At 41.3% G+C, this 14661-nt stretch overlaps 1 protein-coding gene across 2 annotated transcripts in view; it reads right to left on the bottom strand.

The window, feature by feature from the left end:
* Positions 1–14661, bottom strand: part of LOC122739788 (solute carrier family 22 member 15-like) — a 278490-nt gene that overhangs the window by 151594 nt on the left and 112235 nt on the right. The window contains exon 10 of one of the 2 annotated variants that reach the window (XM_043981479.1): positions 12547–14625. The exons of the other annotated variant lie outside the window; for it this stretch is intronic. The gene's annotated coding sequence lies outside the window, so the exon portion shown is untranslated. Of the gene's footprint in view, positions 1–12546; positions 14626–14661 lie in introns of those variants that run through there. 2 annotated transcript variants of the gene reach the window in all.

Here is a 14661-nt window from a genome sequence, read left to right as displayed (position 1 = left end):
GGAAGGAAGGAAGGAAGGAAGGAAGGAAGGAAGGAAGGAAGGAAGGAAGGAAGGAAGAAAAAAGATGCCCTTAAGAAATCTCCATTCTGTACTATTTCACTTGATCTCATCAGCTCCCATGGATTCATTTACCATCTCTAGGTTCATGATTCCCAGATCTATTTATCCAGCCCTAACCTCTCTCCTAACCTCCAGATTTCATTTCCAATTCCCTATTGGCAGTCTCCAACAGGATATGCCACAGACATCTTAAACTCAACATGTCCAAAACCAAACATCCTTTTACTCACTCAGGCTTGCAACCTAGAAGTCATTTTCAACTCCCCTGCTCTCTAGGTGTCATCTCTTGACTTCCCTGATCCAGTCTGTTACTATGACCTGACAATTTTACCTTTGTAATATTAGTCGTATATGCCCCCTCTCCTCTGACACTGTTCTCATCCTGGTTCAGGCCCTTATCATCTCTGTTGCTGTAACTCACTGGTTGCTCTGCCTGCCCTGAAGCTCTCCCCACTACAATCCATCCCTTACTCATCTCTCAAAGTGATCTTTCTAAATTAGAATGTGACCACATATTTCCCCACCACCCCTTTCAATAAATTCTAATGGCTTCCTATTGCCACTGTAATATAAAATCTTTGGGGCATTCAAAGCTCTTCATGGCCAGACCACCTTGCCACCTTTCCAGCTCTCTTATACCTTATCCACGCCCACATACTCTTTTACCCAGTGTCACTGACCTCCTTGTCCCTTGCATATGACACTCCATGTCCCAGATCTGGGCATTTCCAGTGGTTTTGCCCCGTGGCTTGAACATTCCCCCTCCTCATCTTTGTCTCCTGCCCTCCCCAACTTCTTTCAAGTCCCTGCTTAAAAACAAAAACAAAAACAAACCAACAAAAAACCCACCTTCTACATGAAGCCTTACGCAATTCCCATTAATGCTAGTAGCTTCTCTTTATTATCTCCAATTCATCTTTTATACAGCTTGATTGTACAAAGTTGTCTGCATGTAGCCCCTCTCATTAAGCTCCTCAAGGGCAAGGACTGTCTTTAGCCTTTCTTTGTATCTCCAGCAATTGGCACCTTTCTGGGGCAGCTAGGTGGCACAGTGGATAAAGCACCAGCCTTGAATTCAGGAGGACCTGAGTTTGAATCTGTCCTCAGACACTTGACACTTACTAGCTGTGTGACCCTGGGCAAGTCACTTAACCCTCATTGCCATGCAAAAACAAAAACAAAAACCAATTAGCACCTTTCCTGACACACAGTAATCCCTTAAGTGCTAATTGACTGACTGATTAAAGGGGGAGGCAACCAATATAAATCAGGACACACAAAAAAAAATACAGAGAAGAAGGAAGGTAACCCTAAAGGGGGTGGCCCTAGCATCCGAGAGAACCAGGAGAGTTGTTTCCTACAAAATCGTGTCAACTGGGCTAAGTCTTAAAATAAAGCCAAGGATTCTTAAAATTGGAGGTTGGGAAAGTGAACATTTTCAGAATAGCAAGTGGCCCAGGATGGTTAGATCATAGAGTATATGGAAAAGAATACAATGCAAGGTGATTGGAAAGGTTGGAGGGGTCAGGTTGTGAAGCCCTTGAAGAGACAAACAAGAGACTTTACATCTGATAGCAGAGGGTAATAGGGAGCCATTGGAGTTTACTAAGTAGAGGAAGTGACACACTTTAGGAACGTCATTTTGGTAGCTGAGTGAAAGATAGATTAGACTTGAGGTAGGAAGACCAATTGGGTCATTGCAAAAGTCCAGGCAAGAAGTGACAAGAGCCTAAACCAGTGGAGGCTATATGAAAGAGGAGATGTGGAAGAGAAAGCAATGGCAAGATCTGGCAACTGATTGGACGTGGAACAAGTGGGAGATAGTCAAGGATAGTGGTGAAGGGCTAGACTTCAGTATAAAATTAAGGTTAAAAAGAGTGTCTGAATTGAAGTACAGATTTAACAAAAGAGGGAGCAAAAAATTCACAGAAGCAGATAAGATACAAGAAAACATGTCCAGAATATCCACTGTTGTTTTCCCCTTCAGCATTGTATTATAGCATGACATAGTCAGCCAGTTATAACCTGCAAGCCAGATTCACCCCACTGCCTCTTGTTTTTTGTACCACCCATGAGCTAGGAATGGTTTTATGTATTTAAATATAACCTTATAGAGCTCTGGATCTAACCATGGAGGGCCTAGATTCAAACCTTGGCCCTGCCAGTGACTAGCACTTTGTGACCTTGGGTAAGCTCCTTAGCCTCTCTGGGCCTCAGTTTACTCTTCTGTAAAATTAGGGCACGGGACTAGATGATCTCTGGCCCCTTCTGGCTCTGAATCCTTTGATTCATGTCAGTCCATTTCCCAGCAGCGATGAATTACGATCTACACTCAAGGTGGAGAGATGGTCAATTGATATAAATGCAATAGATGCCCACACCACCTGAAATGAAGGCACCATGTTGAAGATGCTGGGAGACCACCATTTTATGAGATATGGGAATCCACCAAATCCCCATTATTCAAAGACTGAAGAATCATAGAATTTTAGAAGGATTCTAAAACCTTTCTAGGCCCAATTGTTCATTTTTCCAGAGAGAAGAAGTGATTACCACAGGCCACACAGCATGGCCAAGATGAGATCCCAGGTCTCTTACCTTTCCATCCAGTGCTCCTTCATAACACTGGGATGCTTCCTAAGCCAAGAGGCTCCTGATGCCTCCTTCAGCTCTATAAACTTTTCTCTCAAAGGCCTGGGTTCAAACCCTACCTCTGACACATATGGGCTGTGTGACTCTAGATAGTCACTTAATCTCACAGAGCTCAACTCTCTTAGCCTATAAATTGCAAGAAAAGTTGTTGTTCTGAACTGATAGAGGGAATGTCTCTACACCAATAAAAGAATAGTTATGGACTAAAAATCTAACATCCCAGGGGCAGCTAGGTGGCGCAGTGGATAGAGCACTGGCCCTGGAGTCAGGAGTACCTGAGTTCAAATCCGGCCTCAGACACTTAACACTTACTAGCTGTGTGACCCTGGGCAAGTCACTTAACCCCAATTGCCTCACTAAAAAAAAAAAAAAATCTAACATCCTTTAAAAGAGTGTGGGGCCTAGGGTCATTCCCATTTTGTGTACCCTATACATCCCAAACATTTTAATACAGGCAAAATCAGGTTAAAATGAGCAGCATTTTTGTATTTTAAAAAAGTCACAAAACATAGAAGAAGGAAGGGGAGATCATAGAGGAGAAAGTGGAGCATTATCTATTTTGTCTTGAGAACTATGTATAATGAGCATATGTATATGACCTTTGTACCCTTTGAATTTCTTTTTCTTAGAATGGTGTGTTCCTTGCCAGATGTGGTTGCTATATCTGGTGGTTTTGTTCAATTGTGTGTGTGTGTGTGTGTGTGTGTGTGTGTGAGAGAGAGAGAGAGAGAGAGAGAGAGAGAGAGAGAGAGAGAAGGATAGACTCAATCTGCAATCTGCAGTGGGAGTTCGTGGTTCTTTTTTTTCCAGAAAAGACCGTGAAATAAACATAAAAGGCATCAATAAAATATATATTTTAAGAATAAAATATAAAATAAAATGAGGGAGTTGAGCTTGTGGATTTCTCAGGTCCCTTCTAGCTTCAGCAACATCTGTAACAGCTGCTCCAGTGGGAGTTCGTTGCCTAGGTAATCTGGGATTTCAAGGGCTTTTCACATTTTGAACTGTGTGGAACCTGATAAATATCCTTTCCTGGATGTGCCAAAATGACCTTCCAGCTAGCTGTTCCTCAGACACAACATTCCATCTTCCATCTCCGTGCCTTGCACAGACTGTTCCCCATTCCTGGAATTCATTTTCTCTTGTCCTCCACTTCTTAGAAATACTAATGTCTCTCAAAGCTCAGCTCAAATACACATAAAACTGAAAAAAGTAATTTGGCTATCAGAGGAAAAGGGTACCAATAGCTGTAAAAAATCCCTGCTTTTCTGATTTCTTCTAAGATGCTAGTGGAACCCCCTCCCCCATCAAAATGATCATATATTAATTTTGTGTATATTTTTACATACTTTTGATACCACTCTGGGTCTAATTCTCCAACTCCAATTAGCACTAATAGACAGTTCCCAGAAGGCATAGTTCTAGAAATGTCCCCATTTTTCACAAGCCCCCAACCAATTTGCTCCCAATATCAATAGACCAATTCACATCAACTAGATTTTACAAAAGGGATATTTACGGAGAAGAAACAGCAAGAATAATAGTTACAAGTTATACCCGTGAATCAGAGGTGGACTCTTCTCTTGTATACACAAGGTCACTGAGGAGAATGGGCTCAAAATTTGGGGAGCACATGTGGCCAAAGGGTAACCTCACAGCTCTTGGTTACTGGAAGTCCTTATTTCCCTTCATGGAGTCCTCATAAAGTTCTCCCTAAGTGTAGCTCTCTGCTGGGCTCCAAGGGGAGGTGCCTTTGCAGAGTCCTGACCTACCTTTTAATGGGGTGTCTAATTTGTCATCGATGTTTCTCTCAGCTTCCAAAGCAATATTATCAGCCATTACAACCCTAGGGCCTCTCCCATCAACACCAACAAGAACTCAAGATTTTCCTACATTTCAAAGTTTACAAGACCATTTAAATGGGGAGGGGAAGGAAGCGGAAAAGTGCAGTGTCCTCTACCCCCAGGATAATTCTCTGAGTTATCACCCAATAGGCCTGCTGCTGGAATGGCTGGCTGGCTGGTCAAACTGGCTTGCTGTTTTATCCATAGCTCCACAGAGTGTGACTGATTCTCTTAAACCAATCCCAAAATATTTCCCATGTAGTGTCACCTGCTTGGAGATGACTCCCAAAGCCTTTCAGACCTCTCAAATTGACCAAGGACTTGCTTGTACCTGGTTCCATCATTGATTGGGCCTTCTGAGTTTATACTCATTGGACTTGGAAGAAACCTCCACCCTTACCATATCGGTCTTGATAGAAAATAAGATCCTTGAGGGCAAAGACTTTTTCATTTGGTCTTTGCATTCCCAGCTCCTCACATGGTGTCTGGCATATAGTAGGTACTTAAGAAATGGCTGTTGATGGATCCCTAAGAATGTTTTCATAAGGAAAGATAAGAGCCAGGAGATTGTAATGGAAATTTCTCATTGGTTTATTCATTCAGAAAGCACCTATTGGGTGTCTACTATGTGCCGGGCACTATACAGGGCACTGGGAAACAAAGGGAAAAACTATATAGTCCTAGACTTGAAGAAGCTTCATTCTATTGAGGAGAGATGGGCAACATGGAAACAGATAAACAAATGCAAAATACATACAAAGAAAATTGGGGGAAGGGCACTGGTAACTAAGGGAATCAGAAGAGGCTTCATGTCAGAGGGGGCACACCAGCTGAAGGAAGGTGGGGTTTGCAAGAGGTAGAGATTCTAAGAAGGAGGGACTTGCAGGTGAGGTGGAAATGAATCCCAGGCATGGAGAAGAAGTATTACAGAAAAGCATGGAAACAGGAAATGGAACATCCAATAGAAAGAGGGAGGAGGAAGGGAATAATCATAGAAGTACCTACTATGTTAAGGCCCTGAGATACCAAAGGCAAGACGAGTCCTTGACTTCATGAAGCTTTCCTTATAATGGGAGAGATGTAAATTACTAGGAACACATAAGCTCTAACAGAGTAGATGGGAAGGAATCTCACTGGGGAAGGCATCAGCAGTGAAGGACACTGGGAAAGGCATCCTGTGGAGGCAGAAGGTGGGATGCGAACTAAGTCTTCAACAAAACTAAGAGCAGAGGGGAAGAGAGAGTCGGTGCCAAGACATGAAAGAGATGGTGTTGTGTGTGAAGAAGAGTCAATAGGTCAGCATCTGTATTTTAGAGTGCATGGAAGAGAGTAATATGCATGGAGATCTGAGTGTGTGAAGGAAATAATATGTAGCAAACCTGGAAAGGTAGGCTGGGTTTTGATGCCATATTATAAAGGGGTTTTAATGCCAGATGAATTTGTGCTTCATACTGGAGTCAACAGGGAGCCACTGGAATTTTGGAGTGAGGTAGTCACTCATTCAAATCTTTCAAATTCAATTCCTTTCTTACCATCCTAACCCCAGACCTACCCCCAGCTAAGGTCCACTATTACAAGCCATTAGCTACCTTCATGCAATATGTTGTGAAGACTTCATGTCCACAAAGGATTATGGGCTGTTACCTGCTATGAATGTGTTCTTTTCCCACTCAGGACCAAGTTTCTTGTGATAAATGATCTTTCGCATTAAGCTGCCTAAGCTGGTGTCCCTGCTTGTCTCTTGCACTCTGGGATATTTGCCAGTTTAAAAAGGAACATTTTATTGTGATGACAAGAACACAAATAAATGACGTCATTGCCTCCAAAACATAATGAACAGGATGTCAAAATATGCCTCACACCTTCCAATTCGTGACCATCAAGCCAAGGAGAAGAAAATGTCCTTTGGGGATTAGTGGGAGCAGACACACACATCTCAGTAGAAGGCAGGAGCAAACCAAGGGATTCTGGATGCCATGAAGGTATAATGATACTTAGGTGCTACCCTTACAGTGCTTTTGCAGTAAGAACCCCATGAGGTGGGCCAGTAAAGGTATTATTGTCCCCATTTTAGAGATAAGTAAACTGAGGCTAAGAGAAGTTAGATGAGTTGGAAAATGTCACAACTAAGAAGTGGCACAGACAGAATTCAATCCCAGCAAATTTTCTACAACAATTTAAACCAGGAATTGAAATAATGCCTACCTTCCTTCAGACCACTCCTTTCCTGCCTGATCTGCCCTGCCATTAGTGTGTTCTCTCTATTGAAATTACTTTGCACTAATCTATAACTACTTTGTGTTTTCTCATCTGACCATATCTTGTCTCTCTCCTCCAGGAGAATGTAAGTTCCTTAAGGAATTACATTCTACTTCCTTAAGGAATGTAATCAACTAATTACTTAGGGAATTTATTATGTGTCTGGCACATAATAAATAGGCACTTATTAAAAGCCAATTGAATGACTGATTACAAGATACAGTGCGAAGCACTTGGAATACATCCACAAAATTAGAACAGTGCCTGCCTTCAAGGAGCTTACATTCAATCAAGGCAGTCAGTGTATTACAAAGTAGACACAATAAATTCTTGATGGATGAATAAATGAATAAATGAATGAATGATTTATAAAACAAATGTGTGGGGCAGCTAGGTAGCACAGTAGATAAAGCACTGGTCCTGGATTCAGGAGGACCTGAGTTCAAATCTGGCCTCAGACACTTGATACTTACTAGCTGTGTGACCCTGAGCAAGTCACTTAACCCTCATTGCCCTGCATAATAAAACCCCCAAAAAACCCAAATGTGCTATGTGAAGGAGACTCAGGTTTTTACTGACCAGGATGTGGTAGGGTTAGAGAACTAACTTGAGTCAGTCTTTAAAGCCAACAGGCAAAGAGAGGGCCTTCTGGGCATAGGGAGCAGTCTGAGCAAAGACATTGAGGTGGGAGGATGGATGGTGAGTTTGAGGGGCAGAGGGTAGACCACTTTGGCTGAAATGTAGAACTATATGGCAGGCAATACTATAAATTGAGGTTCGAGGGCTAGGGGGGGCACCAGGTTCTGGAGGGCATTGAATACCAAGCAAAGGGATTGGGCTTGGCTTTGGGTCACCCTTCCCTTCAGAGTCATCACCACTGGGATACTAAGAACACTCTGTTCCAAAGCCAAGGACACCCAAGGCTTTAAAAGTGCTTCCAAGGCTGAGTCAGGACACACTGAATAGCAGCTGTCAAAAGTGATGGCAGCCTCCACTTTGCCAAACTGATTATGAAACTGACAGAGATTGGCTTCCAATATAATGAAAAGGGGCTTAAATCAAGCAAGAAGTAGAGCTATGAGGAAACACTCCAAGAAAATAAAGGCTAGATCTGAAGCAAGATGAAGGCAGAGAAAGAGGAGACTGATGCTAGCTGGAAGAAAAGAGGCCAGGGAGGGCTCAGAGGCAGTGGGGTCCCAAGAGCACAGAGTTAGAACAAGAAGGGACAGAAAAGGCCAGTTAGGCCAACCTATGAGAAAAGCGAAACGGTTGAGTCCAGAGATGTCCTACATCACCCTGGTAGTAAGGAACAGAGGTTGGCTCAAATCTAGATCCTCTCTATCCAAAGCTAGGGCTCTTTCCACTCACTGGCTAGGGATGGACACAGCAAAGAGCAAAAAGCAGCGGAAAATAACTAACTGCTTGCCTCACCAAGGAAGGAGAATCGATGAAAGGAACTGTCCCTGGGGAGAAGGGGAAGACCCTGAATCTTCCCAGCCCAGGCTTGTTGTCAGGCAGAGAATCTGAGAGCTATTTACCAACTGGCTCAAGCCCATGAGGCCATTTCAAAACAGGAAAGGGGAAAGTCCAAAGCAAAGCTGGGAAAATGTTTTACAACCAAAGCAGAAGAAAAAACCACATGTGCACAGACTTCAAAGTGCCCTTCAGTGGGTCTGGCCCACACCCACACCAGACACCAATGAAACCTGAGCTGGCAAAACTAGACTTTATGGTTCGTCCAGTCGTTCCGTGGAATTGGAGACTGTAATCAAACAGATGAAGCAACATAAAATAGCAGTCACAGTTTGGAGGCTTAAAATGACTTTATTTTACTGGTAGAACAAAGTGAAGGGGGCTGTTTGATAAAATCTAGGGAAAATATGACCTTTGCTGTTCTTAATTTAGTGGAGAGTGCACTAAGAGTCAAGAGACCTGGGTTCATATCCCAGCTCTGTCCCAAGGGAAACAGTCTCACCTTGACCAAATCCTTCAGTATTTCTGAGCTCCAGTTTCCTCCTCCAGCTCCAAAATCCCAAGACATTTTCATTTTATGCATCATAGGTTCCTACTACATGCCCAGCTATGAGAGCTACACCTAGGAGGAGTCTACTGGAGCTTTGTCCCAGGGGTCTGAAATTTAGAAGATGTTGACAATACTTATATTTCATCAACAGGCAAAAACAATTGAGTGTAGCACGTAGTTACAAGAAAACTTATTTAGAGTAGGAAGCTACCAGATGGTCTATTTCTTTCCCTGGTGGCTGGTGGCCATATTCCCAAGTGAGTTGGTTTCAAACTCACCATCCATCCTTCTACCTCAGTATCTTTGCTCAGATTACTCCATATACCTAATGATGTCCTTAGATCTCTACCTAGAGATAAAGTGTCTTGAAGCCACTGTCTTCTCCCCTCAGTACTTTGTTGGGAAGAGGATATTCTAGTATATCTCCCCCATTTCCACATGCTCTTGTATTCTGAGGTCATAGGTCTTTCCCTAGTTCCTCCCCACACTCACAACTGAATTTCTTATTGCTTTCCCTGGTGCCAGCCTATCTTCTTATGGCACTGCCCAGAATTATGTCAAGGAGGACCCTGAAGGACAGAAAGAACTATAAGGAATTGTCCCAACTCCCAAGCTTCCACTCTATCTGTGAAGACATATGTGCATACATCAAATTATAGTAAAGGATAAAGCAACCAATATAAGTAAGTGATAACTTGTTTGGTAGGGACCATAAATGCAGCAGGTTTTCCATGAAAGGAAAGGCTAATATTAGTTGAGTATACAGAGACAGTTTGATAAAGAAGGTTGAACCTGAGCTGAGCCTTGAGATGAGAAGATAAGATGAGAGATGAAAAGAATTTGAATAGTCAAAGGGGTGAGGGGGGAGAATCATTCCAGAGAAAAGAACAACATGCGCCATCCTACATGAATTGGAATGAGCACATCATGTTCGTGGGTAATAAGGAAACTGGCACTTATCCAGCAGGGACCAATAGTGTCAACTTTTACTGTCATCAGTTAGGGGCTCTGGACTGTTCTAGACATCTTAGCAATAGAGAAATTATCAAAGTTATGCCTATTATCATTTCCAAATTGCAGATGAAGAGACTGACACTCGGAAACATTTATGGACTTGCCCACAGGAACCTAACTAGAAAGAGTAAGAGCCAGGAGGGCAACAGAGGCCTTCCAATTCAATATCCAGCAATTATTTCACCATAAAGGCAGCTTGGCATAGTAGATATTGCTCTGGACTTGAAGTCAGGGAAGCCTAGCTTGGAAACCTTGGGAAAGTAGCTAAAACTTAGCCAACACCAAGAAGCTAAACATTAGTACATAAGTGTTACTCTTATACTACCTAGCTATAAGTTAATGAATAATTCTTAGAGGGTTGCTTGAGACTTGAAAGCCAAGGGGCTTGCCCAAGATCCTGCCTTGGACACTAACCCAAGGCAACTACTGTAATCTTTCTGAGATTCAGTTTCCTTGCCTTAAAATGGGAATAATAATAGCACCTAACTCATGGGGTTGTTATAAGGGTCAAATGAACTAGCTAATCACTAAGGTCCCATCCAGCTCTAAATTTACGATCATATGAATAAATAATATATGCAAATACTTTGCAAATCTTATAGCACTCTAGAAATACCAGCTATTACTATTATCATTATGACACTATGTTGCCTCTAAATGGCCAAGTAGATCATGCTACAGTTTAACTTTGCATTTTCAAAGAGATGCACCTTAAAAAGTCCCACATAGGGGAACTATTTTATATAAAATTCTATTTTGGGGGCTTCCAATATGATTTCAGAGATGTGTTTCTTCAGAAAAATGTCAAACCTTGACCTTTGGCCTGAAAATGACACATTGGCCTGAAAATTAGATTTGAGATGCCAAATATCCAGCCGAGGAAGCAGTTGCCTTCATCAAGGTAAGTCCCTGTGCATTTAATTCTAGAGTGTGTAAATGACCCCTTCAGGAATGAAGCCAGATGGGAAAATCCACCCCCACGACACCTTTCTACACTCAGCTCATCTGTCAAGAATAGTCTGAGAAGTCCTTCCATCAAGTGAGTTCTGTACTCCAAAGAAGCTAAAACTTAGTAGAGAAGTGTCCATCTTCATCTACATAGCCAGAACTTAAGAGGTAGATCTTAGAAAGAGTTGTTTGAGGTTCAGACAAGCTAAAGGACTTGTTCAAGATTAGGAAGCCAGTGTTAGAAGCAGTACAGCAGAAAGAAGGTCTCTACTCAATTCCAGGGAATTTCTGATTGAATTCCAGAGGGAGGGAGGGAAGGAAGGAAGGAAGGAAGGAAGGAAGGAAGGAAGGAAGGAAGGAAGGAAGGAAGGAAGGAAGGAAGGAAGGAAGGAAGGAAGGAAGGAAGGAAGGAAGGAAGGAAGGAAGGAAGGAAGGAGAAAACAACCATTTATTAAGCACCTACTATATGCCAGTCATTATGCTAAATGTTAAATCTATGCTATGATTCTAAAGTAATTTGAGGACAGGAAGAGTGATAGGAACTGAGGGATCTGGGAAGGCTTCACAGAGGAAATGGCAGCTGAGAAGAAATCTTAAAGATATAGCTATGAAGATAGAGCTAGATAGAGATGACAGAGATTAGATAGAGATAGATTATATAGACAGATCTAGATTAGATAGAGATAGAGATGATATAGATTAGATAGAGACAGATCTAGATTAGAGATAGAGATTATATTGATTAGATAGAGATAGAGATGATATCAATTAGATAGAGATAAAGATGATAGAGACAGATCTACATCTAGATTAGAAAGAGATAGAGATGATATCAATTAGATAGATCTAGAGATGATAGAGATAAATTAGATAGAGATAGATCTAGATAGAGATTAGATAGAGATAGAGATGATATAGATATATTAGATAGAGATAGATCTAGATTAGATAGAGATAGCAATGATAGAGATTAGCTGGAGACAGAGCAGATAGAGATAGATCTAGATCTAGATTAGATATAGAGATGATAGAGATTAGCTAGAGATAGATCAGCTAGAGACAGATCTAGATCTAGATTAGTTAGAGATAGAGATGATAGAGTTTAGATAGAGACAGATTATATAGAGACAGATCTAGATTAGATAGAGATAGAGATGATAGAGATTAGATAGAGATAGATTAGATAGAGACAGATCTAGATGAGATAGAGACAGAGATGATAGAGTTTAGATAGAGGTGATAGAGATAGATTAGATAGAGATAGATCTAGATTAGATAGAGATAGAGATGATATCAATTAGATAGAGATAGAGACAGATCTACATCTAGATTAGAAAGAGATAGAGATGATAGAGATAAATTAGATATAGATCTAGATCTAGATAGAGCTAGAGATGATATAGATATATTATATAGAGATAGATCTAGATTAGATAGAGATGATATAGATTAGATAGAGACAGATCTAGATTAGATAGAGATAGCAATGATAGAGATTAGCTGGAGATAGATCAGATAGAGATAGATCTAGATCTAGATTAGATATAGAGATGATAGAGATGAGCTAGAGATAGATCAGCTAGAGACAGATCTAGATCTAGATTAGTTAGAGATAGAGATGATAGAGTTTAGATAGAGATAGATTAGATAGAGACAGATCTAGATCTAGATTAGATAGAGATAAAGATGATAGAGATTAGATGGAGATGATAGAGATAGATTAGATAGAGATAGATCTAGATCTAGATTAGATAGATCTAGAGATAGATAGATTAGATATAAATGATAGAGATATAGGTATAGATATAGATGATATAGATATGATGGGGATAGTTTCAGAGAAACCAGAGATGACTTGTCTGAACATATGTAAAAGTGAAGTGATTCCAACCAGGAAAACAATTTATACAATAACAATACTATTGTAAAGACAAACAAGTTTGAAAGACCTAGGAATGCAGATGAACACAATGACCAATCACAATTCCAGATTACTCATGATGAAACATATCACCCCCTTGTAGATAGAGAAAGAGAGGTTATGGACTTGGAAGAAGGAAGCATATTTTTTGGACATGGGCAATGCAGGAATTTGTTTTCTTTGCACATGTTTGAAACAGAATTTGTTTTTCTTATTTTCTCACTGGGGTGTAGGGAGGTACAAGGGAGAGAATGCAGATCTGAAAATAAAGTTGAATTTTTTAAAAACAAGAAAGATACAGCTTTGGAGGTAGAGACCAGGAGGGAGTGAATATTTGGCATGAGGAACAACTTCTGAGAAGGCGGAGAGAAAGGAGGCGGAAAATCAAGTTCAAGGTACAGCTAATAGCCCAATTTGGCTGGAGCTTAGAGTGCAGGAAGGAAGAAGAGCATTGTCCAATGAAAGGAGAAAAAGAGGCTGGAGCCAGATTCTGGGGTGGCTTAAAAGCCAGGCTGAGGATTTTGTATGTTATCCTGTAGGCAACAAAATTATCACTGATAAATGCTTCCTGGTTTCCTTAGAAACCGAGGTCCTAAGTACCTTTTACCTTATGGGAGGAATGTTTCAGATGCCAATTAACCCAGCAGGGAGGCAGCTTCAGCTGTATTTTGGCACTTTTTCCCATGCTGCCGCAGGCAATAATCAGAAGCATAATAAGAAATGGAAAACTCTGGCTAGCTAGCCCTGCCATGCTTTGCTAAATAACAAATATGAATACTTATTGACTGAAAAGAATAGAGGATAGGGATGAGATCTGTGGTTCCTGATATAAGAAACTCACTCCTAAACGAGTAAATTCCCCCTTACCAATGAGAGTGGGCACCTTCCCTGCAACTCATGGCCTTAAAGAGGTGCTTAAAGCATTAGAGGTTAGGTGACTTGCCTAGGGTCACACAGCCAGGACGCTCATGGGCAGGACTTGAACCCAGGTCTTTCTGGCTCCAAGGCCAGCTCTCTCTATACAGTACAATATCCTCTCTTCCCTACATAGAAACATATTAAATAACATTTAGCCTGCACCATTGTTCCCACCCCATACACCAGTGTTATCATGGTGGGAAGTCATTCTTTCTTTTCTTTACCCACTCTGTAACCATTAACTGAATGCTTACAACAGATTCCTAAAGAATGAACTTTCTTTGGAGGGGGGAACCTACTTGGCACATACTTGATTGACTTTCTTTAAAGCCTATGATGGTATAAAACCAATACAAAAGAAAAACTCTTTGGTCGCAGCCATGAAGTATTCTGTCACTGAAAGTTTTTGAAAAGAAAATTAGAAAGAGTTGGGGTTCGGGGGAGGATTCCATTGGACACACAATGAGCCTGATGACAAGGCCAAGAAGAGCAGTTGGTCAGTCAACCACCAATGAGGGCCTTTTGAAATGCTCTACCTGGGCAGCAGATTTCACTCTGTGGCTATTGCCCAACTTCTTCTTGACAACTAATGACACTGTCCCTATGTACATGCACATGGTGTTCTAATGACTCAAAAATTCCAGGTGTGCCAAAGTCCTGCACTTGTCATTCATTAACTCCTTCAGTGGGTACCAATATGGCCGGCCCTCTTTCATTCTTCATTCACTGATTTGTTTCTCCTCTGCTCCAGTAGCCCACTGATGTACAATTTACCTAATGACAAGCTCTGACAAACATGGTCCTCCTCCCACCCCATCCCATCCCATCCACTGATCTCCAGAGTTCACGGTTTCTTTCTCTGCTCTGGTATCAAACAATGGCTTCCCCTTAATTGCAAAAATGCCTTGACAAAATAGTGCCCAAATGCTGATCAGAGCCACTCTTTTTGGAGGATTTCAAAAGATGATTTCCTTTCATTAGCACACCTATTAAAAGAGACAAAAGAGACAGAATTAAAACTT

The sequence above is a fragment of the Dromiciops gliroides genome, chromosome 2 (assembly GCF_019393635.1).
Source record: "Dromiciops gliroides isolate mDroGli1 chromosome 2, mDroGli1.pri, whole genome shotgun sequence".
NCBI classification, from domain to species: Eukaryota; Metazoa; Chordata; class Mammalia; order Microbiotheria; family Microbiotheriidae; genus Dromiciops; species Dromiciops gliroides.
Note: the sequence above shows the minus strand (reverse complement) of the source record. Positions and strands in the feature narration are given on the sequence as shown.